The following is a 25992-nucleotide window of genomic DNA, read 5'->3' as shown; positions in this document are numbered from 1 at the left end:
CATGTGTATGTGTGAGTGTGCAGGACTGTGTAATAAACACTTTATTAGGGGGAAAAAAAAAAAAGAGAGAACTTTCCATAGAAGAATAAAAAGCAAAAAGAACTGCTGAGTAATACAAAATAGACTTTTTTTTTTTTTAAAAAAAAAAAAAAAAAAAGGTTTCATTCCTTAGAAGAAATGTGAAGTAATCCCTTGGCCTGGATTTCTAACACATCAACTCCACCCCCTCACTGAAAGAAAAACTTTTTTTGTGATTTGTAATTCAGAAGAGATCACTGTCTGGATGGCTTTTTTTTTTTTCTCTTTTTTTTGTGTGTGTGTTAAAAATGGTATAAAGGTATAAAGAAGGAAAGAAGGGATATTTATGAAGAGAAGGAAGTGATCTGTTTCAAAAACTGATTTCTTCTGATACAGCATCAGGTTTTGCACTGCCAGATACTGAAAGAGCAGACTTTTTTTTTTTTTTTCTCCAATGCCCTTTCCCCCAGTGCTTTTATTTATTTCTATCTTTAAAATTTCTAGACCCTTTACAGAGATGTTGTCCTTCCTTTCTTTGAGTCAGGTCTGCCAACTGCCAGCAGGAGAATATTGAAGCTGCTGGACCCAACAGAGCAAGCTACATTCTCCAGAAAGTCAGGGGGTTGTCACAGCATTTTAGGAATTAATGTTTTTGGACTATCATATAGTGATGGCATCTACAGGAAACTACATGTTGTGGTGTGAGACATTACAATTATGTACGTCCAATTCACCCATTTGATGATACTTTCCAAACTTTCCCAAGGAAAATTATATTTTCAGGTCTTCTTTATAAAGGATTAACGTCTCTGTTATCCATGTTGGCTTTAGTCTTTTAGTGTAGGGCCAAAAGGACCAGGAAGCTGGTCCCACTGTCAGTCAGTCTGGAGCAGTGGTGCAAGCATGCATGGACACTAGGCTCCTTCTAGCCTAACAGTGAAAAGGGAAATGGGTCTTTGCAACTGAGAAATATTACTGAGAATTGAAGTGCTATGTGCCAGGACACAGTCAGGCCAGGATCAGGAAGGCGATTCTCTCCAAAGGACATGGAACAATTGGCAGCGTGCCTCCTCCCCTCCTCTTCCTCTGAAGCACCCCTGGAGTCAGGATGCTGCCTTTAATGACTCAGTAGTCTACTTGGCTGTGGCAGATCTTGTATTTCTGGAGAGAATCAATATAAACACTTTCTTTTGTCTTTCTGTCTTTCCTTTTTTTTTTTTTTTTTTTTTTTTTTTTCTCATTGTAGTGCTTATTTTAATGTCTGCTGCCTGTCCTCAGCGCCAAAGGAAACTGTGATCCATAATTCCTGGTGCTGCCCAGCCTGCAGTAAAACTGCTCAGTGTGAAACGTAATATGCAAAAGGTTCTTTTCTCTCTCTCTCTTTTTTTTTTTTTTTATATATTTTTTTTATTTTTTTATATTTTTGGCAAGCTCTGGAAAAAGGCTTGTTTCCTGGCAGGAGAAAAAGCCAGCCTTGGCTTCAAGCAGCCACTGACAATTCCCAGCATATGGTAAGAGAGGGAGCTTCCGCCTACCCCATCAGGTAAGTGCCATCTTCCTCACTACTGCAATGATCGATGTCACACTTGGAGAGCGCTGGCTGCTGGGAGAGGAGCCAAGTGGCCAACTGGCCAATACAAGGGAACAGGTCAGGGTGGACAAGGCCTCTGGGTGAGGAAGGCATGCTAGCATAAGCATGCAACCAGGAAATGTGATGTCTTGATATAGCGTCATGTGCTTTGATTTTCTGGCTCCAAAGCCCAGTCTGAAAGATTTACATTGCTTATGTTTGTGTTTAAGTCCCTTCATAAGGTGTGCTGGAGTTTTTTTTGCACAAGCCTTTCAGCAAATAGAGCATTGCTTGCATGCCATTCCCTCTCTCCTTTTTCTTCACTTTATTTTCTCTTCTTGATTCTTTTCATGTTGTTTTTATAATGAGTTATTCTTTGGCTAGAGGAAGACCTGATCCCACATTCATTCCAGTTCTGCTCATGGACTCCCCATTATTTTGGAGCAGTCTACTGCAGAGGCAAGCACTAAGGCAGATTCCTTAGAGTAGCCACAAGTTTGCCCTGTTTAGTCTGGGGAAATGGTTTCACCCCAGCTTGATCTTAGGTCCTCCTTCCCAAACTTTTTCTTGTACAGTGCTCAGCAGCCTCACATGGGGGTTTGGATGTTTCAGAGCTGCACGATGAGGGCTGCATGTGGCTGGAACCTGCCTGGGAGGGGGACAAGGTCCTGTGCTGTGGTCCCACCCTCCTCATGGGGCAGGGGACAGTGCCAAGAGCAGGTGCCCCCTTGGCCTTCCCACAAGACAGGCTTGCTCTGCCTCCATAAGGCAGGTCTGCTCTCAGGCTCCCAGTGCAGATAAGCACCTTCAAGACCCCATTGAGCCATTAAGACCAGGTCCTCAGCTGTAAATCAGAGCAACTCCATAACATTTTTTCCCCCTCACCTGAGCCCTGACCTAAAGGGACCACATCTCGTGGAAAGAAGGTAATTCATTCTCCATGCTCACTCAATCCATAGACCCTAGGCCAAGGATGCTTATTATTGCTAACCGGGGTGCTATTTTTTATCATAGTGGCAGGGCTAAGAGAGTCCTAACTCATTTCACATAGAGCTCTGAATAGCCATTAGCTGGTAAAAAGTTTTGGTGTGGACAAAACTGAGCTGTTCTCCATTTATCCTAATGAGGAGTATGCACTTTGTAGCTTATTCTCCAACACAGAAATAAACTGTCAGTGACTTCTCTTCTGCCACAGATTGATCTAATACAACTGCCTCAGCGCACTTCGCTTGTGCAGACAGTTCCAGTGCACATTACTGTCATTTCTGATGCCCTAAAAGCTGCTGCCTTCTCCCTCCCATGCTCTTAAATGCCTTAAATGCTCTTAAAAACTGTGGTGACACTTTTACGGGTGATGGGGCAAGGGTCACATGCTGAATCTTTGCACGCCAAGAGATTCAAATGGCAGATTCCCATCTCTTAGAGGAAAGTGAAGTCTCGTTTCCTTTGTCAATATGTTCCTTGTTTGTGCCTCATTATTACAAATAAACAAAAAGAAAGATGCAACCTTTCTTCAGTTGAATTTGAGGATTTCTGATTGCCAGGATAAAGGATAGCCCAAGCAACTGTGGTGCAAGTGTCTCTGCTATGTGAAATCAAGCTACAGAGGAAATGTAATACAGGGGGTTCCTTTCTAGAATCCTTCAGAAAACACTAGGCTGAGCCTTGCCTATGCCAGACAATGCCTGAGTACCAGCAATGACCCAAAGGACTGCAGAGTGGCAGATGAGTAGGACCATGTTTGTAATTTCATCCACCTTCACTATCAGGTAGCAGTAGGTGCCAGGTAAAAGTGAAGAGAAAAAACAAACAGATAAACAAGCAAATGCAATTTATTTGTAACTGCCTGCATTTGTGGTAAATTGATTTTATGCCCCTGTACTTCAGACATATGCATGTTCATCCTGCACAAGTATTTTAGAGGGCTGATCAAAACCCAAAATATAATTCTTAAAGGAAATGTTTCAGTTTGGCCACTCTTCCAATCCCAAAATTCTGGAGAAAGTATTTGTTTTAGAGAGCCTGCCATACATTACTAACTTTTTAGTTTCTGAATTTTAAAAGTGACTTTCAAATTTTAAGTGTAAGGTATTTCATTTTTATGCTATTTGATTGTTTTAACTTATTCTGTGATTCACAAGTAGAAGTGTTTTATGGCATGACAAGGGGTGTATACTTTCAGAAAAGTAGAAAAGCTACTATAGTGATGCTAAATAATAAATAAGCCTTTTGATTTTGAAGTAAATAAGATAAATATTTCCAGAATTACAGTTTTAATGTACTGCTAATCCTGTTGGCACAACATGAAACATTTACTATTAGACTGAAAAAGACAGGGTCATTATTTAAAACAAATAAATTCTATCCCATCATGATTCTACACAAAATGTCCACTTAGTCTAATTAACTACAGCTCCTGAGCATTGGTGAGTGGATTTTCACATTTAACAAGTTATGTGAAGTTCAGCAAGAATGATTATTTCTTTTGAATGGTCATGCTTATAGAATATTGCTGCCCATCATACGGTATTCATTACTTCTCTGTTTCAAACGTCTGTCATCCACACAGGGAACAGGAATGATTCCATATGACTTAGGTGACAAATCATAAAACATAAAAAATGAATAGCTAACAGCTGTTGGGACTTTTCCTGCTGAAAACGGTTTCCTTCAAGTTAATATTTCCTCATGCTCCTAATTTTCTAAAAATGGCAATCCAGATGTTCCAGCTGCAAAGTACAGGTATCTACAACACGACCAGCATCTATGGAGAGATTATGAAAGGGCTTTTCTGCTTTTCTATTCTTCCTCTTTTCTTTTTTCCTTTTTTTTTTTTTTCGTTTTTTCTTTTTTTCCCTTTGCCTCAACAAGAGTAAAACTTGAACACAGCCAGGTGTTTTCACTTCAGAGGCTCCAATGGCAACAACAACTCCAGTGCTTGGAAGCTAACAAATTTGTTGTGTCACAATTGATAATCAACTCTAGTAAAAGAATGTCCAAATCAATTGAGCTTTAGCAAGGGCAAACTGACTGGACACAGCCAGGCTCCCAGCAAAAGTAGGCCAAGCTTGATAAATTTGCCCTTATTATAGCTATTGATGTTTAAATTTCTTCAGGGATGTTGTTACATGGGTGCCTAGTGGTGACAGAGGTACGGTGACCTCCTTCGATCCTTAATCTACACCTGTTAGTTGGCTCCCTAGTTGCTTGTGAGTATACTCAAGCTTAAAGGTTAACAAAAGAAAAACAGGCCAAGTTTACGCGACTGCAGCAACGGATCAATGCAGAGTAAATAACCTTCTCTGTCTTATTTCCCCAAGCATTATTGATCCAAGTTCTTTGTTCTTTGTCATGTTTCTGTCTTCTAATCCCAGGGGACACTAAACGATCGGCTCATATTGGACATGTTAACTGGCACATTATGACAGCTACCATTTTGTCACTCAATGTGGTGCTATATATAAAGAACCCTCCGTTCAGGGTTTTCTAAGCTGTTCTATCCAAAACGAGCCTGCTTTTTCCTTTGGCTTCCTTTGTTTGCTCACCCTCTGCCCCTTAGGTATTTTGTCTAGAGGTCTGCAATAACACTAAACTTTTTATTTATTTATTTATTATTATTATTAATTGCTGCTCCTAAAATTCCCCCATCCTTAAAGATGGACAATAACCCAACAGTTAAAAATAATAGACACTTTTGCAGCATTCAGTGCTCGGCAGGAGTTTCAGGCAGCAGCAAATGCTGGTATCAATTCTGACCTGTCGGGGCTTGTTGTTTTTTATTTAGGAACAGGAGCCCTTTCCTTTCATTATCAAGGTTACATTTAAAGGATATTGCACTTTCTTAAGTGTTCTCAATGGATTTCTATGGGATATTACAGATATCACTCTAGCCATACTAAGCCCAAGCCCCGTCTTTCAGCTGTGCAGATGCTCCAAGTGCCTTAGCAGCTCTATAAACTTGCAGATTTGTGGAGGAAGACTGTGTTCACCAGGAGACTATTGGATTTCTAACAAAATTAATTGGATTTCCTTCCTTATGAATGCGCCCTCTACAAGACTATCTCTGAATAAAGACTTACCAATAATAACTCCCAGAATTATAAAGATTTAAAAGAGAGAGGGAGAGAGAGAGAAAAGAAGTGAATTTGGAAGGCATGACAACCTACTATTGCTTATTTAGCCTTCCTCACACTTTATCTAGGGCACAAAAAAGGCTATTTTAAAAGAAAAAGCTTTTCCCTCCTGTGCCAAAAAACTCCCAGTGAAGGATCCAATCACTGGAGTAAGCGTTGTGTGCCTGTCACAGAGATGGAGAGTCCTTCTGTCTGAATAGTATCATAGGCATTTAACACCATGAAATTCAAAAGTCATTTCTTAATCAACAGCATGATATAGGTAGAAAGAGTAAAACTGCTTTTTAAAATCAAAGAGATTTGATAGTCAGAAGGTAAATTCCAGCCTGTTTCTCTATGTATAACATTTCACTGTATTAGCCATCACTAATCACCAAGCAAATATACCCTGTCCAGTGGACAATAATAGTATTATTACTTTCCTGCCACAGAATCTTATCTTTCTGTAAGTCACGGCTGACTCAATCTGTTCTTTGAACAGGTATTTTTGTTAATGCTAAGGAATCCAGGGGAAAAAAACGCTGTATATTTCAACTGAATTTCAAGTTCCTTCACGTCTCCATAGCTGATAATTAAACCAACTGACCTGCTTCTGCATTGGAGCCTGCAGGAAATTAAGCAGATAATACTCATTAGGTAGATAGGCTTTTGGGGATAGTTTATTAAAAGAAAAAGAAAGCGCCCCCAACCAAACAAATAACACTGAACTATGAATCTCAGAACAGTCTCTTGGCTCCAGGGCTTTCTCCTGTTTTTCCACCTATGGCAGAGTTTGGAGAAGTGTTAAAAACAACTTTTTAAAGGGGGACAAAAAAAAAACAACAACATATTTACAGGATTTGTCCCAGTTAAACTCAATCATTCAGGCCTAAAACTCAACTCAAATATTTATTTTTACAGTGGAAATTGATTATTCCAATATTCACCTTTAAAGATGGCAAGCTTGCGGCTTTTGTTGTTGTTGTTGTTGTTTTTTGTTTTTTCAAACCATTAAAATATGCAAAAACAACTGGAATATGGTGTAGTGTGTGTCCAGAGAAACCTCTTATTATTTTTTTTTTCCTTTTTGGTATGCTGAATATGTATCCTTAAAAGATATTTTAATGTCCATAAAATATTTGCAATTTTTGGACGTGCTGATAAACTGAAAAAGCCAGGGATCATCCAGATTTAACAGTCAATTAATTCACTATTTGTCTTTCCTGTTGTAAGCACTTTGGGGCAAAGACTGTGTATTTTAATCTCTTTAGATGGTGTCTAAAACAGCACAATAAAACCTAATTATTAATAAAACTGACATGTAAATACAAGAGAGATGTTGTATATGGGCAGTATGTCTTATGCCACTGGAACATCTTCCTCCATCTTTCCAGGCAACATTTATATTGTGGAGTGTGGCACAAAAAGGTCAAATATATGAGTAGTGATGACATTATTATCCTTAAAGGGTCAGCTGTCTATGAAAAGGATACATATACATTATCTAAAAATCCAGAAGAAGATTCAGATTGGCTAAAATTAAAAAAATATATATTTTTTCCTAAATGACGTACACAAGTATTTCACGAAGCTTCATTTTCACTATCCAGCGGGTGTCAAAAAACTTCTCTGTTTTGATTTTAGATGCTGTTAGCAGGGTTTTGATTTCCATGCATTATGAGCCCAGTTAACTTCTGCTCCACACTAGGGCATTCTGTGAAGTGAAGCCACTGATGTGCAGACATCATTACGTTAAAAATATGGCATGGTGGTACATGTGTAGTGAAAAATAATGGTGCACAAAATAAAATTACATTTCTACTGTGCAAAGCCAACTATGCAAAGCTCCCAGTATGTTTGCAGTGCATATTTAAAAGAGACAGCCCAAACCCTCTGTTGTGAGAGAAAAGTTATATTTCACTGTATTATTTTTATGTGGCTATAAAATACTATGCAAAAATACCTCCTAAATGATGTCTTGTTTATTTATTGATTTAGCTTTTTTATCTGTGAGCAAGATGATGCCGTTGAATTCCCATAGATTTGCCAGACTTTCATTTTCCTGATCCTGAATTCAGTCTCAAAAGGGTGGACAGATCTCAGCTGAGGAGTCAGATACCAATACTTAGAATTTTAGCTCTTTGCCCCTTTTTAGGTGTTGGATCAGCACCTACAAAACTGCTAGCTGTGGGGGTAGGCTCTTTAAAGCATACCATGAATAACATTTGAAGGCAGCCTTTTCTAAAGGTGTTTCAGTGGGAGTTTTTGCTTTGCTTTCTTTTGTTGTTTTCTCAACCTGGCCTTTGCCCCTTTACAGTGCACTCTTATGATCCAAGTACAGAACAGCAGCCAATGCTACAGTTTCATACCATTTGTGCCTTGATAGGGCAGCAGTAATATTCTGTGAAATCTTTGGGGAATATGACTTACCAGACCGGACTCAGTTTTATAAAGGGACAAGTCTCACTAACTGTAAAAAGTCTCACAAAACTGGTTAATAGGAGTGGTTATTAAAATTGGTTAAAGGAGGCCAAGCTAAGTAAAGCCTGGAAGAAAAAAAAAAATAGGTGTTGGTTCCTAAATCATACAAGCAGGTTCAAAACGTACCCATTGTTATTAAAAATAAATAAAATAATAATAATAATAATAATCTTGAGAAAACCTTGGAAGATTCTTTGTTCCCTTCAGGAAGTTCTGGGTAGTTCTGCTGACCTTGAAGATGTTGATTTCAGGGTTTTCCACTGGTAAGTAGGTTATTAGGTAAATTACCAAAGAAACAGTGTCAGAAGCTCTCAGACTTGTCAGGAAAGATATTTTACTTCTTCCCATTGGAACTAACTGTGTCCAGTACCATAGAACACACCTCTGATTTTCCTACTTGAAATAATGAGACATTGTCACAAGTCCTCAGCTAGGTAAGGTCATTATTCCTTTGATTTTCATAGACTTATGATGATTTGCTTTATCTGGACAATTGATCCAGGGTCTGAGCTTGATATACTAAGATAAACCCTTTCTGGAGTGTGTATGAATGTGTATGCACAGGCACAACTTGGCTGATTTGGTATCTCAGAGATTATTATGATATTAGCAGTATTATTTCTTCTTTGTTCTTAAAAGAAGAAGAAAAAAAAAAAAAATAAGGAACATTTCCCTAAATAAAGCTTTTAGACTGTTCAGCAGATTTACCTCCTGCCCTCCCAGGCACACCCCAACCTCTTCTAATAATACAAATGTTATCACAGTCTAAAAAGTTATTCTTGTCCTTGATGTGTATTTTGCACTCTTGTCAAGAGCCAGAATGGAAACAAACCAGGGCCAGTGCATGGAACGGTCAAACTGAGCACAAAAAGATTTATTTATTTTTTTGTAAGGTACAAAACAGGATTGTTAGAACAAACAGTCACCACGAACCATATTATTCATAATTCTTCAAAGTTTTCTCCTGGAAACCAACAAATGTGCATTGCCTGAACATATTTTGTTAATTCCTTTTTATTTTGCCATGAATAGAGCTGAATAATTTCAAAGCATTTTCCTGAGAGTAATGAGTAGTGCTTTGTAGCTTCCCTTGTCTGTACATTACTACTATTTTGCTCATTTCATGGATGGGTAAACTGAGGGACAAACAGTGAATAAAAAACAGGTCGAGTGTAGGCTACAAAAATAGAAGAAGTTTTGAAAGACAATCCCATATTCTAGCAAAACTCTGAAATCTTATATTAATATGGTTCCTCATTTATCTACAGCATGGTATTTTGGGGAAGAATTACTATGTTAAATTAAAACATGGCAAAGTATTTTTGTATTCTTAATGAATCTTTAGATGCAAGAAACCTCTGGACCATTTGTTTGATCTTCATATTTAAACATGATTTTAACAGTCACAGTTCACCCGTGGCAGTAAGAGACATCAGTTGCAGAAATCACACTAATACGGACCAGAGCTGAATTAAACTGTGTTGATGGAGATAACCAGTTGCATATGTTTTTAGTTAGCAGGAGCCAAATCAGATAACCACCATACAGAAACATTGGGCCTGATGGATATTTATTTCTGAGAAAAGACTGGATTGCAGCCTGAGTCGTGGTTAAGATGTCCGTCCGTTTATAGTCAGGAATCAGGAAAATGAAATTCTGGATAAAGCAAAAAGGTGACTGGAGAGGAAGGAAGAGCAAAGTATGTGAAGGGCAAAGACATAAACATTGGTGCTGTTCTTTTTGTGTTACTAGACAAGGACCTTCTATTGATTTCTCTAGGCATGCTTGCACTTCCTTCCTTCAGTGACTAATGATACGCCCTTTGGGTTATGATGACACTGCATTTCACAGGCCTGCAGGTCGAATACCTGATGTATTCCCTGCCCAGCTCCTACTTTAAGTCATTGTCCGACTCCATGCCAGGCTCTCCTCCATGTGAGGCAAATAAGAAAGGGAGATAATTTACGTTGCTCATCCCAGGACAGAGAATAAAAAGCACTTCTTCCAACAGGTTCGAACATAGTTGGATTTTGTCCGAGGCTTCATTTCCAGTCAGCAGCATTGCATCCAGTCTGGTGTCTTTAATGTTTTTCTCACAACACTTTCCAGAACTCTGTTTCCTTCTGCAGGAGCCCCAAAGTGCATATGTGTTAGGCACACATTTCTTCGCCCACCTCTGCGTTGGAACACAGATTTGTTTTAACTTTGATTAACAATCCTCCACAAAAATTTAAAGAAAGAAGTGACTGATTCTTCTCTCACTTTCAGTAAATTAGGAATAATTCCCCTCTCCCTCCCACCTCTAGGCCACAGAGTTAACACAAATAATGTAAAACTGGCGAAGGTGACAGAAGAGTTAGGCTAAAAATGAAGAAGCCTACTGCCTTCGACACAGAGAATATGGGGCGCAAATTATAACTCGGCCTATTTAATTGCTAGGCAAAATGTGGGACAAGAACTCTTGGGGGCTCCCAGTCATCAGTGATTTGAAGCATTCGTTATCAGTAGCCTGTAATAGCTGCTCTGACCAACCTCCCTCTCATGTTCAAGAAGTAAAAGCAGCAGGAGATTTTGAAAGCGTGAAGAAGTAAGCACCCGACTTTCACTCACTTTCAACAAAAGTTTGTCCTACCACAACCCTGTGTGCCTTTGAACATATCAACCTATATTCCACCAGCAAACTAGCTTTTGCATAATGAACTCTCTGAGCTCCCACAGTAATCACCTGAAAGACCATCAGTGAGAAATTCAAAATAATTTAACATAACCTTAAACTACTCACCTGAACAAAAGAGTTTTTTTCTTAATATCCAACATTGCTTCTACTGCTTAGGGAGAATGATATTTTTGTGAAGCTGGAGATCCCATCATTTAATGTGCAAAATCTAGGGTGTCTATCAGGGTGGCTAAATGGCTCATATTTGCAACAAAATATAGCTGTGAGGCTTTTCTGGAGCTTACATTCTAATGTAAATGAGAATTACTGGTCCAGAGACTTACAGCACTGATGTAAAATTTCCTCTCTCAGGAGACCACTGTGACTTAAGAAAACCTTAGAGGGCATAGAAATACATTCCTAAAAGCCTAAAACAACACTGATACTGAGAAGCCTACAGACTCCTTTCCACAATTTCCTATTCTCACAGAATATTGAAAACATTTTAAATAAATGCAGACACACTGCCCCTGTCTCACCTTCTTTTGGTGCTAAATCTCCCCACGGAGGAGTTAGCCATTTCTTAGCTGAACTCTGGAGAGCTGCTCTTAGTTCAATGGCAGGATACAAACATTTCTTTCTTGGGCTGCATTGTATTTATGCTGCAATTTTGCCAAGTGTTGATAGGAGAGGCTGATAAGTAAAGCTAGAACATGTTTAATCATTGCTCCAGTCACTGGTGAAGGCAGTACACGTGCCCTCTCCTTTTCCCTTTTCCCCATCTTCTCTTAAATATATTGGCCAATGCAAAGTTTGGGAGTAAAAGGTGGGAAAGCAAGTACTGTGGTTCCATTCACTAGCTACAGCAATGCTACGTACCAGTTGGCTGGCTGCCACAAAGTTTGATCTCAGAGCAGGTGGATTGGCATGGATAGGGATGGGAAGAAAGCTGGAGAACTTCCCAGGCTCTAGTGTGGACACTATCCTGGAGATTACAGAGTCTTCTAGAGCGGGGCACCAGGAGTGAGGCTGAAAGTTTTCAGAGACAAGAAAATTTATAAATGGAAAAGAGAATTTTATATACATGTATATATAAATAGTACATGTACATTATGCATGTGTGTGCTGTACTGGTGTGCAATATGAGTCTTATTCAAATGCCATATTGTCATATCTTGCAATAGCAGGTGAAGCAGCTTTCTAAAACAGCCAGGATGTCAAAACAGGTTCTGAGGGTTGCTTAGACCTCTCTGCTTTGAAGCTCAATTTTTAGCTTTGTTTCCTGCAACAGTAGGAAAAAGTGCTTATTTGTTTTATGTGTCCATCTCTGCATGTGCCTCCATGCAACAGCTTCCAAACTAGCCAAATTCAACTAAATTTGGCACAAGGGAGAATTTCTTGAAATTTCATGACTTGGTTGCCAGGCTGAGTCAGAGGCTTATTTACCCTAGTTATATGTGATCCTATCAAAATACCCTGCCAGAGGCCAATAAAATGAAGAGACATAAATCTGAAGGCAATTTCTTAATTCTCTTGTTCCTGGAGCTGTTTCTTTCTCAGTTTCATTCATTTTCCTTCTGCTGCCACCATTAGGAGGTGCTGGATGGATGCTTTAAATGTGGTACTCCAGTGCAGAAATACAGTGCGCCAGCTGATAGAGAAATACATTCACACACAGGGAATTCCTGAGCCGACTGTTAGTTTTAGAAATATTATTCAAGAGCCAAAATTATGTGATCCTTCTTGGAACAAAAAGACCATGAAAATCAGAAAGAATTTTCCTCCATTGAGGATCTGGAAATCTGTGCCATCTCTTAATATCCAACAGACTTCTCAAGTATCTGGTGTGATTTTTTTTTTTAAGTGAAACATATGATAGAAATGGAAAGCTTAATCAAGTTTCCTTAGATTACTAATTATTCATTCTTTGTTGCCTTTTCTTTTTTTTTTTTTTTTTTCTTCTGTGCTTTGCCTGACAACTGAATGTGGCGGAGACATAAAACTGGGAGGTTTGCATTGCTTTCAACCACCTCTGAAAACACCTTTTTCTATATGCACATGGTTTAAGATAAGAAAGAAAGGATGTCATGCATATAATAAGAATGCCAAATGTCTGGACAGAAGATCTGACTTTTTCAAAGGAGTATGTTTACTCGTATGTTTACTGAGATTGATGAATTACTAGGGATTTTAATTGTAAATCTTTGGCTGCTATTGCCACACTTCACTGACTAAGATCAGCAGCTATTTCATCTATTTGTAATTTTATTTTTTACCAAGTGCCTGATCATGAGAAACAATAACTGTCAGCAGTGTAAACTCCCAAAGGACTTTGAAGATTTACTCTGATTAACTACAGATCTTTCTAATATCTCTCAGGATCAGTCTTTACCTGTCCCAGTCTGAGGTGTAATGTTGCTGTAGACTGTAACTGTTTACAGAAGTGGGAGCCTTCAATAGATCAGTGTATGAAATCATTCCTATTCCTCCACAGTAGTTTGTAAAGTTTCCAAAGAGCTTTCCAGGCTTTCTGGATGAAAGCCACTATATAAATGCAAGATGCCATTATTATTTATTGTTTCAGTTTGACAGAAAGATGGAGGGTTTCATTTTGACTTTATATTTCCATCTTCTTTCCACTTTGCCTTTGTTTCATAACTTTCTGACATGCAGAATTTTCCTTTGTATTCCTTCCAAGCTGTTAAGACAGAAAGGTTGGAAATGCTGCAGCCACAAATAAGTGGTATATTATAGCAATTTTTAATTATTATTTGTGTTCTCATTGCAGAGGAGATCAGACTAAAGGCCCCAAGTTCCAGCTTCCAGCGTCTGAAAGAAGCTAGGTCAGGATTTTACAAAAAGGACCAAGAAATCAATTTTGTTAACCATTGACAAGGACCTTACAGACAGGAAAGTTTCTTTCACAGCCTTACATTCCTGCTCAACTTGGCCCTTGGAAGTATTGATGGGAATCCCAAATAGAAGGAATTTACCTGCTGCTAATTTGGGTACCACAGGGCTTAGCCTGTGGTATATATATCTGAAAGGTGAGATAGTCTGACCATTATTTTTGTTACCTGTTTACCAAAGAATTGTTTCTTTTAAGTTATTATGTGGTGGTGAACCCTATTGAATAATTATGTTATACACTATTGTTTCTCTTTGGATATTTAATTTAATATGTTGTGGTAAGGTAAGTGTTAGTTGCTTCTACTTTGAGCCATCTGCAATTTTGGTTACCATTGGAAAAAGAAATGTTGTTTGGTATGGTTGTGCTGCTTCAACCAGCTGAAGATGAGTTTCAATTTGCTGTCGTTTTAAAGGACCTTTAGAAGAGCAGAGAATGAGGCTCAGCTCTCATCCCATTACCAGCTTTATTTAATCTTAAATACCTCTGAGAGAGAGACTCCCTTATCTCCAAGTTGGGCAAACACGACACTGCACATTGATGCAAGATCTGTAGTGAACAATGTAGAAAAAATGGTGGTGTGTGGAATCCTAAGTATGTGAATCCAGCAGGTAAAACAGAACTGAAAATAACGGTTGGGGTCTAAGGCTGAGTCACAGTTACTGAAGGAGCACAGAAATGAGAACAGCAGAGAATTAGTGTGATGGGTACCATAACTGCATTAATGTCACTAATATTCACAAAGCAAAAAATAAATTAAAGAAGGGGTGTGCTGTCTAGCATATTATGGTGCCATGTAACCTCCCAAATGCTGAAATAATGAGGTAGATTTTTATTTTTATTTTTATTTGGTTTTAATCGTGATTGCCTCAGTGTCAAATGAGATTGTAATGAGAAGTGGAGTTGTTACAGAAAGTTCACTGTTTTGGAACTTCTGTGAGATGGTGTCAAATAACAAGTTTTGCTCCCCATGTTTTTCCCACTTTTGCAGCTGCCTCTTCATTTCCTGGTTTGGAGACTGACTCAGAAATGAAGACATTAAGCATTAAAATTAGCTGAAAAATAAAGGGTGGAGATGTGAAAAATGTCAGGGACTTTACATTCATGAGCTTTCAAACTTTTTTCAACATTTCTTAATAATCTTGTTTAATACTTGTTGTTCCAGCTACTATTAGAAGACATTTTGGAAGACACGAAACCTATATACTTCAGATAAGAAGCCTAATAACTTGGGGCACAGACCAACTGAAAATCAATTCCACATGTTTGAGGCTTCTGTACTCTAGCTGATAAGGCAGAACCTGGAGTTTCAACACAAAAGTTGTAATAACCATTGACAGCAATACAGAGACTGTGATTATGTAAATGATGGAGTAAACTTGTATGAACATAACTGTAGCAATGAAATACTTTACACTAATTTTTGAGGACATTTATATATTGGTGCTTGCACAAGATGTGGGCTATAAGGCCACTATCCCTTCAACACTAGACTGAGATGTTTTCAGTTGATGACCATTCACTGTTATTATTATACTTGTAAATCACAGCCTGTCTTCATCCCTGCAGATCAAAAAGAGAGTAATTTCTATTCTATAGGGGATTACTTGTACTACTTGTCTCCTAGATCTACTCTATGATCTATGGAGTGCATTTCTGTCTGGAATTATTTTTTTCTGCTTGGGAATTATATTTTTCCTATGAATCATGAAGGGACTTCTGAGATCTTGCAAAGACCAGTGAAAGATCTAACTCTTGCTCACTTTGGGGTACTTAAATGAAGCATCTGAGCCTGGAGTCCTGGCTGTATGACAGAGGGACAATACCAGGTGAGAACCAGTTCTGAATTTCATCATGAGAATTTCATTCATTTTCTGGATGTGTTCATCTTTCTCCCTTAGCTCAGAGGACCCAGGCCTAGCAGATTCCCATGCTCTTCAGTCTATAGCCTTGGGTTAGATTAAATGAGTCCATACTTATGATCAGCAGAGTTCCAAAAAGAAAAATAGAAAAAACCAAACCCAAACAAACAAAAAACACACCACCACCACCAACAACAAAGAAAAACAAACAAACAAACAAAAAAAACACAAAACAAAACAAAAACAAAATGATATAATAATATCTCAGTAGAACAGTGAAGAAGTAAAGGAGAAAAAAGGGACATCTGTCTCAGTATTTCTCAGAGGAAAAGTGCAGCTCACTGGGTATTTTCATTCTCTGACTGCTCCCTCTGCTGCCTGTGAGGTGGCTGGAGGGGAGCCAACAAGCCGCACAGCCCCTGCATGGCTGCCCAGGTGGGCTCTGCATCCCTCTTCCTCACCCTGCTCTCAGCATTAGAGATGCCGACAGTTACTAGATAAAGTTAAAGACTCATGTAGTGATCTTCACACTAATTGGACTGTAATGTATAGCCTCGGTCAAGCAAATCTCTCCCAGCACTCCTCTCCACAGACGGCAATCAAGCCATTTACAGAAGATGCATCGGCTGCTGGGACCCTGGAGTAACCTTAAACTGCACTGGCCTTTTAGCAGAAAACACAATTAATTTTGATACTGAAGGGCAATTAGGACTGGGGTTAAAATAAAAAATCTTCTGAACAGAGAATGTCAAAGACTGGTAAGGAAACTATTTCCCTTGTACACAGCGCATTGAAGGTCTGTAAGCACAGCAACTGTCAGCTCATGTTAATTCAGATCACTTTGTAACCCCCCCCCCTCCATTTCGATGGGAGATATGTAAATTTAAATTAATAAGCACTGTGCTCAAACCCCACTAAGACTGATAGGTATTTTAGTTAAGTCTTTGCTGCTGGAATAAGCACAGCTTCTCATACTTTGCTGGGGAAACCTGTTTTACATCTCAGAATTTAGTGAAACGACCAAATGCATTTATTTTGTTCTGTTTCATTTCCAAAAGAAAATGGTCTCCCAGCTGACACTCTGCAGATCACAGCTTAGAGCAAATCATGTCAGCAACTCTATAAACTTCTCTTTAGAAGCACAGAAGATGTTCACAGTAATACATATCTACATGCACCCACATGTCCTAACATATGTGCAAGGCAGCCAAAATTTTGACCTCACCTGTGCAAACTGCTTAGGTCTCTGTCACTCTCCATAACTCAAGTAAATGCAGCAGACTTGTTGGTTGTGATTTTTATCAGCATTTTTTCCTCCCACAGCAATCACTTAACACTCAGTGAAGCCAGTGAGTGTCATTGGCACAACTGAAGTACAGTTGCTTATCTCTAAGGACAGTGATATTCACCGTGGAAATTTTCAATACACAATTTGTTTAAGAACTAGAGATAAAAGATGAATGCTCAGGAATCATATGTGAAATCCTGATCCAGCAACATTCAGATTAGGCAAAGATCTTTAGGCAAAGATTTCAGAAGCATCAGCCAATAATTGTTACTGAAGATATTTCTGGGGACAAATATTGAGTGAAGCTAGGCATTTTCTCAAACTGTACATGAGTATTTGTCACTGACAGCCCAAGAAAAAGTGGACATCTTCAAAACAAATAATCTCAATAAAGTCACGCTTCTGGCTAGTGTATGAGAAAGCAATGAGGGACATTTTAGGGTGCTCCCAATGGATAGGATATTTGTGAATCTTTTTCTCAAAACACCCCCTGAACAAGCAGATTTACACAGTGTACACTAAGGAGTTTTACCCCCCAGATGGTACCCGTGCAACAAGGCCAGCACAACTGTTGCAACAATTCTGCCATGGTCAGTGACTCCCAAATTCTGATCTTAAAATTGCTGATGTTTGGTCCTCTTTGAATGCAGGCCTAAGCCTACTGGTCTGGAAAAATGAGATCTGGACTCCTGAGGAGGGAAATGTGTAGGGGAAAGTCCATGACACCAGAGAGGAAACTGTAAAGATGCTGCAGTCTTTCTTAGAGATGAATTCATAGAAAACTGGGGCCAGGTGAGGTGCTGTCCTCCTCCTTACACTGCCAGTGACATTGCTGCAGGCACTGTCATCAGATGAGATAATTTCAGTTAAAATGAGAGAGAAAAGATGTTAGCTAGGGGCTTGACTTTGAAAATCTCTTTCTGCTTTGGTCCAGGGCTGCTCATACCTGTTAGCTTCCCAGGCTTGGTAGAGGAACTTCATTTCTCCCTGACCTACAGAGAACAAGCAGATGTCTGAGGCAAGGGTCCACCATGATAGTCGTGGTGGGGTTTACTACATTTTGGTTCAATTCCTGTTGCCATCAGTGGGTAACTTCCAGAGACTGTTTACACATGAATTACCTTTTTAAGAGTTTGTGAGAGAGCCCAAAGCTCATGTCAAGTTTGTTTGTTTGTTTGTTTGTTTGGAGCAGTCTGAACAAATCTCAGTCTTTAATATCAAAGGGAATATTTCCAGGTATGCAGGCACATAGTAGTTGGAAAGAGATGGAGGAGGGTGAGAGGAGCCTTTACATAGCTAGAAAAATATCAAGATGCTATTTCCCTCGATGCTATTGAAAAGACTCATTTTTCTTTGTCTTTCCAGGTTCTCTTTTCCATTTACAAGGCTCTCCAATCTGCAGTGAACTGTTTTCTCATCTGAGACTCGGGCAGCCATCCCACAAGCTGTACTTGGGAAACCACTAACTGATGTTAGATTTACACAGTGGATAGTTTTTATATATGTTTTTCTTAAAAGCAGCATCCTAGGGGAATCTCTCCGTGGCAAAAACAGCACAAGAAACACTACCAGCCAATAGAGCATCTGAGGAGTTCACAGGGTTAAAACTATTGTTTTCAGGGATTGATTCAATCTCTGCTTTGTCAACCTGTTTAAGTTCCAGGGCCCCATTCTGACCAGCTACAACGAAGGGTGAAGAGCCCAGAGTAAACTCATTTGGGCCTTTTAAGTACAACATGATTCATACTTGTGTGCAGCCTCTGTCATGGGTTGTGCGCAGCCCACTGCCAGAAACCATGTCACCCTCTCAATCTTGTGCTGGAGGGGGCAGGTGGACAAGATAACTTAATAGCTCTTATTCATTTGGAATTTCTGTGGTTATGGGGTAGGTCACCTTGTTCAGTGAGAGAGGGAAAGCATGTAAATCTTCAGCCCAAACTCAAGCTCCAGTGTAAGCAACTTTCAGAGAAGCTGAATTTATATTTCTTCTCTTGTTATCTTGTAATTTCTTGGGGCATCCCTTTACAGAATAGTGATGCAAGGGCCCCAGCAGTAATGAAAATAAACATAAAAATAATCCACTGTGTTCACATGCGTGGCATGAAAGTGAAAATTCCCACCAGTGACTTGAGTGAGGGACATGAGCAGATTTGGTCTCTGCAAAGCACATGGCTCAATGCTGGAACCAGCCTTAACATAGGTTCCCGCATTCGTACACAGTAGGGTGGGAATGCAGAGCACATCCCAATTCCCCACATGTGTGGGTCTGACCCAACCCTGCTGTGCCAACCTGCAACAAATCATGCAATCACACTGCTGGGTCAGTGCAGTTTGCGGTAAAGTCTGACAACTTGCAAGGATAAGATCTTCCTGGGTGTATTATCATTTCCTTTTCTAGAGAAACACGGAGTTAGAAATATGAGACTGGATGAGAGTAACCAAACAACTGCATTTGAAAATGGCCAGCATCAAGCCCTATAAAGACATCAAGAACCAGGTGAATCTAATGGCTTGCAGTACCTCCTCCTAACATTCAAAATTTAGAAGTGGTTTTATGTCCTGAAGCATGTGGGCTTTTAAAGAGACCAAAATATTATTGTAATTGATTTTTTTTCACAGTCCTTATGGTGATGCCTAGTCATTCTTCTTGCCTATACTAACATCATCATGTAGTTACAAGGAAAAAGAGAGAAACAAGTGCAAAACAGCCCCATATTTTGGAGGATCAATTTTCCTTGAATAAATGACAGTGCTAAAGGAAAAAAAAAAAAAAAAAAAAAGAGAAAAAAAAGTTGCTATGTGGTCATTTTTTATACGTACAAAAATCTCCATGTATTTCTGTACTGAAAAATTTCAGTACTATCAGTTTTGCACTGGCTCCATTAATAAACAATACTTCTGTCACACTTTTCATCCAGAGAAGGAAAATCACCTAAAAACTCTATTTAATTAACCTTTACAGCCCCCTTGTGAGCTTGGCATTATTATCTCCATTTCACAAATGGGCACATTGAAACACAAAGAGCTTAAGTGACTTCCCTACAAGTAAAACTACATAGCAGGTCAATCACAGCACTTGGAATAGATCCTCAGTCCCTGGGGTCCTGGTCCCTTGTTTAAAGTGCTACAAACTTTCCTTTCTTAAAATGGGTGAAGACTCAGATTTTATTTTTTATTTTGTTGTACCTAAGTTGCTCATATCTGGGGTAAAATTCTGAAAAGCATCTACAAATGCTGTGCAATTTAAGTATCTGAAAGAGCGTCTAAGAAGGAGAAGCAAGCTCTCTCATTTTGTTTAAGGGCTGTACACAAATGTCTCTGGTGGAAAATAAGGAGTCTTTAAGAATGATGTGTGACTTCTAGTGATGGAGCCTGGGTTAGTGAGGGTATTTATTTTTCCCTTCATTAAGAAACAACTTATCATTCCAGTAAAGGAGCTGTTAATGAGTTTGTTCACACTCGCTGAGAAATGACTGCAGGATACTCCTCAGAGGACTTACTCTGAATGCATACATAAACCAAAGAAAGCTCGAGGTACAACCAACAACCTGCAGAAAGGAAGTGCTTTGGGTTTTTTGCCTTTATGTTTGTTTGCTTTTTTCTTTGTTTTTGCTCTCTCTCCAGTTCAGGATTAATTCAACAGATCTGGGAGGAAACAGGCAGATTTGGAGCACACGGACTGGGATGTGCATTCCTGAACCACTATTGGAATTGTGCAAGGGGCATGAAACAGTGGGTCAGGTAGCTGTTGGACACTGGGGGAGGAGAATACTGTCTCCAACCCACCCATGAAACCAAGGTCTATGCTTGCTGATCCCCAAACCATCAGTTGTAGATTTCCCGTTGCACTATCTGTGGTGGTTCCTGGTCCTTTGCATGGGATGGCTGCCCTCAGCAGCTCCAGGCAGAAGTGTCCCGTCTCTGCCCACCAGAAGGCCACTCAGAACATGTCCTAACAGCACACAGGGGGATACGTATATTTATCCTCTAATAGAAGTGGAGGTTGGCAAAGATGTTTTCTTCTGCATGTGCTTTCAGTGTGGCCTCAGGCTACTGGCTGGGAGCCAGTGCAGTCCTGTACTGGGCAAAGTTTGGGATTCCCTAGTGCTGGAAAACATTCTCCTGGCACTCTTTCAGACACTTACCCTTTTGACGTTACAATTTTTGAATGTGGGTTAGCACATAATTAGACTGTGCAATGCTAAAAGAGAATTACCAAGCAAGCAAGGCAGCTTGCCTGCCCTTTGGGTGCCTCAGAGATGATCCTAGGATCCCTCCGCATGTCTTCACTTTGTTTCTAACAGAACTGGGTGTCTGTATCTGTGCTATATATATACATATGGGTATATATATAATCTCTCCTCACCGTCCACCTATTGTCCTTCTGTTCTATTTGTCAGCTGTTTTGAGAAGTATTTCCGATTCAGCAGCATGAGTAATTGCTGAGGTTTTTTGTTTGTTTGACAAAATATGGATAACAAATGGCAACGTGTGCTCTTCAGACTCCACTTCTACCCCAAGAAGACCCACCCTGACCTCCAGAATGAAATCAGTAACTTCACTCCTCTTCATTTCCTCATCCTGTGTCTAAAGTCAGGGGAAGTGGGTTGCGACCTTTTGCACATAATCTGACACATGGCACGCAGGGCCGGAAGGCAGAAAATCATTTCAACAAAAGGCTGGAGCTTTGGGTTAGGTAAATTCAGGAAGGAGAGAGATAGGAAATGACAGTAATGTCACCAATAGACTAAGAGGATCCTGGCACCAGCCTGGGTGTGAAATATGAGGTTGTCTCTAATAAGGACTTAGTAAAACCCTTCAGCTCACATTGAAATGCATGACACCAAACGCTTTTACGGAAACAGCTTTGGAGGGAAGGTGGGAAGACATTTTTCCTTCAGGGAAGCTAGCCTTCAAAGAAAAGCATCTTGTTCTTTATTCAAGGATAAGATGGCCAGGTTGGCTCACCTTGATAAATGCTATGACTTCAGGATGAGCTTCCTGACCCTCTTGGCCAACTAAAGGCCCTCTAATCACCTTTCTTAGCACCAGAAGCATGTATCACAGCCGTACATGCATGCAGTGCAGTTTCACTAGCATGCCTCATGTTGTCTGGGTATATATTTATGTAAGAACTGTTACCTTTCTCTGGAGAACGTCAGAATTAATACAATTATTCTTTAAACACTGTGTGATGTACAGAAATGCTCCTCTCCCTGTGTTGCAGAGATGCACAAGAAGCACATGTTCATGTGTGAAGTCTCTGGAGAACCAGAGACTGCTGGCCAGGTCCTGCAGTCCCAGTGCCAAGCTGCCTATGGGCCCAAATAGAAGGAAGAAAGAAAAATGCTGGACCTGTGACCTGGCAAACTGCAATCATAAATATCTCCTGTTTGCCTCTGAGCAAACCCTGGCCCTCTTGGTCACTCAGACCAGCGACCTCTGCAGAAGGGGCCAGTGTCTTGCAGAGCAGAGCCAGTCTCTCCTGAAAATTTTCTCCTTTCAATTTGAGCTGGAAATGGCACAATATCCTTTATTAACTAATTTGGCAGCTCCTTGTCTGAATCAGGAAGTTCAGACACAGAGAGGAAAAAAAAAAAAAAAAAGGAAAAAGAGAAGACAAGATCCAAATATCTTTGTAGTTTTTTTTTTTGTTTTTTTTTTTTTTTTTTTTTTTTTTTTCTGTAACAGTAGCTTGACTTTTTTTGGTCAGTAAGGGGTTAAAGTGCTCATTTGCACTGAAGTAGGTGGCTGCACTATTAGAGGCAATGACAGTATTGTTATTAGCACAAATGAAAACAGGATCTAGCTCTTCATCACCCATCTACCCTCCTGATAATCCCGCCAATCTTGAGGGAATATAGGTTTCCTTTGACTATTATATGTTTTGCTACATTGTCCTTGGACCCCATCTGCGTCCTCTACCTGAATTAAAATGAACCCTCCTTTCTTTATCCTCCCTCTGACTTCATTCCCACTGACCCTCTATTCAGCTGATCTCATTTAAGACTGAGTGTATTTTATTTCTTTTATGACTTTGTCTTCTGCAAGAAACTCCCAGTCTTTCCAACCTCGAGCCACGTGTGCCATTCTGTCTGCATCAAAAATCAGATCATTCCTTCAAAATAAGAACTGGCACTGGGTCAAAGTCCTGAAGATGAAAGGAAGGGTTAAGTTTACTTTCAATATTGGAGGAGGGTTCGGAAATAAATGTCGAGGTTAAAAAGTCCAGATGGTAATTCAACTGTATCCCTGCTATAAACATGATTTGATTTATGGGAACCACTAATGGTATCTCAGTTTAGATCTGGATGGCTTTGCTTTCTCTCATCTGTAGCTTTAAATTCATCAGATTTTTTTTTCACTCCCACCATGAATCTTTCACTACAAAGAGATACTCCTATCAAGAATTTGGGAGTTCTTTAAAACCCAGCAATTGATAAACGTTAACAATCCTAATCCATGCAAATTACTGTCTGATGCCTTTATTTATAATACCAAGCGGATATGCTTATTCAAAACAGTCAAAAAAGCTTTGACAAGTTCAGTCTTACAGAACTGTATCTCCTATTGCAGTTTTCCCTCTCCTGTCCTTTGGGGATCAAACTGAATCAGTTTTCAGTTTTTTTCTGACGTTGCGATTATTAGGTTTCTCAGCTTTGTCAGAAAAATCCATCAGAAATGTTTATCTCATGGGGCAAATAGCAATGGAACAGCATGTTTATCACTTCGAGGGCCATAATCTACAGGCAGCAATGGCCCCAATCCGGTTTGTTTTAAAACACAGAGGCTGAAAAAGAAAAATGTCCATGTCTGAACTGTGTGATGGAGATGTGCAGAACTGCATTAGCCCTGACATCCATTTCTTTATGTCTCTATATTTCGGCTGTCAGTCATTACATATATATTGCCTGAAGTCCTTACAGTTTGCTCCTTCCATCCTCCAGAAAACAAAACAGTTGCCCTCAAACATTAATACCTGAAGAATGGTAGCTTTTCATGGAGGGCTTTGCAGAACTCTGTGCTCCTGAAGTAGTTACACTAAATTGCAGTCTCCCTTGGGATGTAAAAGTCAGTTTTAGGAAATGGTGAGAGGAGTACTCTTGAAATGGTCGTCATAGATGGTCTCTGTATGACCACGTTTGTGTATGTCTGGCTAACCCGTCTTTGTCTGAGAGAATAGATAAATGCCCATTTTTAAGGCTATCCAAACAAACAGAATAATAAGTAGATCAGTGTTTACAGGATACATTTTTTCCTTCGTACATGCCATGGAGAAATTACACAGAATGCAGCACAGTGAAAAATGAAGAGTGTCTTAGGAATATCCCAGCCTCATTTGCTGGGTCAACGCATAATGAAAGAGTAACCAGGTATCCAGGATCTGAGCTTTACAAGGATTTATAGATGCATTGATTGGCTTTGAATCGCTTGTGTCTCCAAAGACCTGCCACACACTTCCATCAAACCATTTCTAAACTCCTTGGGCTGAAAGAATATGGGAGTAAAAGAAAGCAAATGAACCACACGTGACAGACAGCAACTAATGTCCTTATAGTGTCATACAGAGATACCATAGCAATAAGGACATTAAAAAGAATGGAACAGAATGGAATGGATCAGTAACAGACATTTCATCCAAGTCATTCTTACAACATCTCTCCTTAAGAGATCTGAGAGAAAACAATACATAAACTGGAGTCTTCAGACAATCCAGGCATGCTGTTTTTCAGGACATATAGTCAAATTTGTATGGTGGGTTTGTGTAAAAACCTGCTCATCTCCAGCTGTGGGACTGATTTGCTGTGTAGTACTGAGTAAATCATCAAGTTTCATTATAGAGTTGGTCTGCACACAACCTCCCGCCAAAATAATAAAAGGTGAGAAGTCAAAATCAATTTCATTAAGCTGGTACAAGTCAATATTTGGATGCTCTATACTGGGAATGGAAGTGGCTGAAAGCCAGCACCTGAAGTGTAGTTTTAAATGGGCAAAATAAAAGTCATCAAAATAAGAAAATTGATTTTGGGAAGTTAAATCAATGTGTGCGCCTAGTACAATTTACACACCTGGCTAAAATGCTGTAAGATATATGCTTACAATCACTAAGTATTGCTATTATTACATGAATGTTGCAAAAAACACTGACTTTTGACTGAAGGTAAGTGCTGAGGTGTCTGGTCTGATGTTAGCTAACAGGAGGGCCTTGCCAGGACTCAAACATGTTCTAGTTTCATTTATTTCATGCACAGCTCCGTGTAGCTTTGTGCACTTTTCTTGTTTTAGTGTAGCTGTAAACTATTTCTCTTTGCCTTATACTGAACTGCCTACTTTAACATTCCTTAGGACGTTCATTGTGCTTTTGTTCTTTAGGTCTAAACCAGTATCAAATTAACTCTTTCATTTAAATCAGTACAACTCTCTGTATGGTCATCAGTGGAACTGGTTCAGTGTGTACTTTCTTTAAATGAGCATTTTAAATCTCTTTGGCTGCAATCTGAAACATTTCCAGGAGCCATTAGGATGAGCTCTGTCCATATCACCTATATTTTCCATGATACGTGCAGCATATTTGCAGAAATAAATGGGAAGATGTTTTTCCCATATGTGCATGAACTCTGAACTCCAAGAGTTCAAGTGGGTTCAGTTGTTCTCCTCAAACTGTCATTCTAGTCCTAATTAGTACATGGTGCCGTGAGCAATTTAAATGGAATATATTAATAGAGGAGAATTCAGAGGAGGAAGAAAGGCACCCTCCCCCATACCCCTGCCTGCAAAAAACTCTTAAATAAACAGGGGATTTCTTCAGGGTGCCTCACACCCTTCCCACCTCCCCTTTTCCCTTAACAATAAAGATTGAGGGTGGGAGACAGAGAAGGTCCGGATGCTGTCTGCCAGGGAGGGTTTCCCACAGGAGGAGATAGCTGTAGACTCCCACTGCCTCCGAGGAGTCATGGGGGATGGGAAGATGCTGAAACTGAGCCATGATGGTTCAGGGAAGTGCTGTTTTATTTAAACCCTCAAATGGCTTGACATGCCCCTGGTACTTTCACTGCCTAATTATAAATGAAAGGAAAACGGCAAGAGAATCCCCTCC

At 39.6% G+C, this 25992-nt stretch overlaps 1 long non-coding RNA gene across 1 annotated transcript; it reads left to right on the top strand.

Moving 5' to 3' along the window:
* The first annotated feature begins 932 nt into the window (after positions 1-932).
* Positions 933-24880, top strand: LOC137863066 (uncharacterized). Its single transcript, XR_011100670.1, has 4 exons — positions 933-1561; positions 13626-13884; positions 14911-15574; positions 18261-24880. It is a non-coding gene; the product is annotated as an uncharacterized lncRNA (long non-coding RNA).
* The last annotated feature ends 1112 nt before the right edge of the window (positions 24881-25992 follow it).

The sequence above is a fragment of the Anas acuta genome, chromosome 12 (assembly GCF_963932015.1).
Source record: "Anas acuta chromosome 12, bAnaAcu1.1, whole genome shotgun sequence".
Classification (NCBI taxonomy): Eukaryota; Metazoa; Chordata; class Aves; order Anseriformes; family Anatidae; genus Anas; species Anas acuta.
This window is presented reverse-complemented; position numbering and strand designations above follow the sequence as displayed.